At 44.3% G+C, this 4,066-nt stretch overlaps 1 non-coding gene across 1 annotated transcript; it reads left to right on the plus strand.

Moving 5' to 3' along the window:
- Window positions 1-655: 655 nt before the first annotated feature.
- TRNAF-GAA (transfer RNA phenylalanine (anticodon GAA)) lies at window positions 656-728 on the plus strand. The gene has a single exon. It is a non-coding gene; the product is annotated as a tRNA-Phe (tRNA).
- Window positions 729-4,066: the final 3,338 nt, after the last annotated feature.

The following is a 4,066-nucleotide window of genomic DNA, read 5'->3' on the forward strand; positions in this document are numbered from 1 at the left end:
GTCTGTCAGTGAGTGTGTGTGTGTGTGTGTGTGTCTGTGTGTCTGTGTGTCTGTCAGTGAGTGTGTGTGTGTCTATGTGTCTGTCAGTGAGTGTGTCTGTGTGTCTGTCCGTGAGTGTGTGTCTGTGTCTGTCAGTGAGTGTGTGTCTGTGTGTCTGTCAGTGAGTGTGTGTCTGTGTCTGTCAGTGAGTGTGTCTGTGTATCTGTCAGTGAGTGTGTCTGTGTGTCTGTCAGTGAGTGTGTCTGTGTGTCTGTCAGTGAGTGTGTGTCTGTGTGTCTGTCAGTGAGTGTGTCTGTGTGTCTGTGTGTCTGTCAGTGAGTGTGTCTGTGTGTCTGTCAGTGAGTGTGTGTCTGTGTGTCTGTCAGTGAGTGTGTCTGCGTGTCTGTCAGTGAGTGTGTGTGTGTCTGTGTGTCTGTGTGTCTGTCAGTGAGTGTGTGTCTGTGTGTCTGTCAGTAAGTGTGTCTGTCAGTGAGTTTGTGTGTGTCTGTCAGTGTGTGTGTGTGTGTGTGTGTGTCTGTCAGTGAAGTCCCATGAAGTCTTATATTCTATTCCCCCAAACTCTCTGAAAATTCACCTTTTCAAGGAAGCCTATCTGGCCTATCTCTAACATTGTGCTTCAGATCTGCTCCAGACACCTGTCCAAAAATCATGCACAGCCGAAATAGCTCAGTTGGGAGAGCGTTAGACTGAAGATCTAAAGGTCCCTGGTTCGATCCCGGGTTTCGGCAGATGATTTTGTCAATAGCAGTTTATTGAGCAACCTTTACATTATTTAGAATCATAATAATAATAATAATTTGTCACCATATGACTTCTGATTCCGTTCAACCATTTTATAAGAGATACCAAAGAAAGAATGCAACGTATGAAACAATAGCATTAAAAATCAGTTTTGCACATATAGGTATTGGCAAAATGATACAATAAGTGAGAGCAAGCAAAGTGGATTGTGTGCTGTATTTTGTTTATATGAGGCGGGCATCAAAATAACTAAACTAGTGCTAGGTTTTTTACTCTCTGAAAGCTCTGAAACAACAAGACAGGTGAATAGTTCCTCCACCAGAGCTCCAAGAGACACCCGCTTCAGCGCGACGAAGAAGAAGAAGACATACATAAAACCTTCTTGCATTATTGGCGATACTGCTGTGCCTGTGACCATAGCATTAAACATCAACAGTTCACAGACTGGTGTTGGTCAAAATATTTAATGAGCAAATGGCAGCAAAGTTGGATGTGTTCTGCGTGTTGTTTCTATTTTCTGATGACAGATATGGTCACAAAATGGATACACATTGTATCTTGTTATGTATAGACTTAGACTGTAAGCTTTTCGGGGGAGCAGCAACTCTTTTTCCGGATGTTTCCTTTTATGTCTGTAGCGCTTTTTACCATTATGTTTCCTATCATTTTCCCATGATGTCTCTTATTATTATATCCATGACAGATGTACTGTAGGATACTGTATCCCTAGCCATATATTTATTATATTCCAGTTTTGTCACTTGTATTATTGCTGTGAAGCGCTATGTATATTCCCCTTATGATGACAAACTGGATAATATTTCCATTATGTCTCCTATTATTTTCCCATGGTATCTATTATTATTATTATTAATATTAATATTATTATTATATCCATGCAGAATGTAGGATAGTGTCATCTAAAAGCACATATTGATTAAATGGTTGAAAATGATGCCTCTGTTTTTTGCCAAGATTTTCTTGACACTTAAACCCCAAGACTTCAATAGAGCCACACTTAAAAGACATCATCATTCTTTTTTATTCAAATGTACTTTTATGGTGCAGAAGCTGCATGCTGCCTGTGCCTTCAGTGTATGCATTTGTCAGTGTGTCTCTATGTGCCTTTCTGTCTCTTAAAGCTGCAGTTCCGTCAATATCCTGCATGTGTGTTTTTTTTAATAAATCAGTTCTGTAGTAAGAAAAAATACTTTTAGCATTTTCTGTTTTCAAAAAAACAACTTTGAAAGACCAATTTTCTTGTATTCTATTTTAACAGCCATTTACTAAGGCACTGCCCCTTCATGTCCTGTCACAAGCTCTGGCACACCCCTTTGTCAGCCCTGCCCTCCCTCTAGCACATGTCAGTGCAGGAGTGCTCATGAATATTCATGAGCTTCTACTGAGTGACAGAAGCAGAAGAAAAATAGATCCCTTCACTAATTATGTCACCAAATTTCGCCTATCAATACATGGAGAATGAATTGACCTGCAGCTATACAGTTCTTTAGGTAATTAGAGATTGCACACATGAAACTATTGCAGTAAAAAAAAAAAAAAAGACTGAACTGCAGCTTTAATGAGGTGGGATCACCTCCTGTGCCAGGTGCCTGGACACAGTGCAGGCCCAGCCAACTGGCTGCTGCTGCTTAAACGCACGTCTCCTTTAATCCACACCTTGACCTTCACTCTGAACTTGATCAAGGAGAACACACTAACTTTGGGCAGTGCTGTGCCTTATATACCTTAGGAACAGGTACATCTCTGATGTCACTAACAGTGGACTCAGAGTATGTTACCACTCCCCTTGAACACATATTACACCTCACCAGGGTGTGAGGACAAACCTCCATGATTGGTGCTGGCAACCCTGTAACTTACCAGGCTTACTGCCAGCATGAGAGAAAACTGTATGCCATTTTATAGCATGGCTACATTTATATATATATATGTGTGTGTGTGTGTCCGAGGCGGGGGGTGAGACGGAAGAAAGGGAAATACATGGGATGGGGGGGAAAGAGGGGGCTCGTGAGGTGGGAAATGGGGGAGGGGGGGGGGGGGGGTGGCAGGCAATACTGCCGACACGGGGGGGGGGGGCCTGCTTAAAATGTTTGTCCCGGGCCCCAGGATTTCTGTTGGCAGCCCTGGGCATGTGACCTGACCGGCTTGGGGGGCCGCGGGATTTCCCTGAGCGGGGAGAGCAGGCTGTTGCTTGAGGGCTGGGCAGCTTCTGCCATCCTTATTGCTGCTGGGTAATGCAGCCAATCAGGAGGTGTCAGGAGCCTGGGGGTGGGACCAAAGAGAGGAGGAAACAGCATGGAGCGGTAAGAGGGTGGGTGTGTGTCTCAAGCGCATCGCACCTTTCACCATTGTGTCCAGTATTTTTGGAGAAGCCACCTGGCAACCCTACATGGGGGCCACAAGGAACTCAGGATTTGAGGTTAGCATTATACTAAGGCCCTTTAGCTTAGAAAATACAAGTCTTTATATGTATAGACAGTTATCCTCCGACCACAACAAGCCAAAACCTGCAGAATTATTGTGTAAAGCATAAGGCTGCGCTTATAGTGCGGGTGACGGCGACAGCGCGTCAAAACAAATGCATTGCAGCCATCGCGTGCGCTTATAGTAAGCGCGACGCGACGGCGGCACTATAAGCGCGGCCTAACAAGTTAAATCAGGTAAAGGGGGGAAGGTGCTTTTAGTAACAGAGCTGCAGGATCCTCTTACTCAGGAGTCTAAAAAAAAAAGTACTTTTTTGTTGGAAAAAGAAAACCTCAGAGCACATTACTTTGCCGTTGAATACTAATAACAGTAACACAGTGAGGTGATGTGGGCCTAGTTTTCCCATAGACCTATGTGTTCCCTGCCCCCAGCTGCTCTGTGTGCTCCTCAGCAGGAACAATACACTGGCACAGCTCTTAGCCCGCCCCATCCCATACCCGCTCTTCCAATTGGACGGTGCCTGCTGTGTTCTTGATTGACAGCTGCTTTATCACATGTACAATCAGGACCCCCTTCCCAAAGCATCATGGGAAGTGTAGTTCAACCCCCTCGGTGTCGTGACGTCAACAACTTGAGCTCAGGATGTGGGCCTACCCCAGTCAGTGGGAAGAGCAGCAGCTACATGTAAATATCCTGGCTAAACATGCAGGGTGTCAGCAGGAGTTACACACAGGCCTCCAGCTGCACCTATTTGGTAGGCTCTGTTTGTCTGTTTTATGTCCTGTATCTACTGATAAACTGGTTATAGGGAATTATTATCCCTCCTATTGTGTGTGTGCAAATATTATTAATAATATGATCTTTGCATATAGCAAATTAC

Source organism: Ascaphus truei, unplaced genomic scaffold (assembly GCF_040206685.1).
Source record: "Ascaphus truei isolate aAscTru1 unplaced genomic scaffold, aAscTru1.hap1 HAP1_SCAFFOLD_3422, whole genome shotgun sequence".
NCBI lineage: Eukaryota > Metazoa > Chordata > Amphibia > Anura > Ascaphidae > Ascaphus > Ascaphus truei.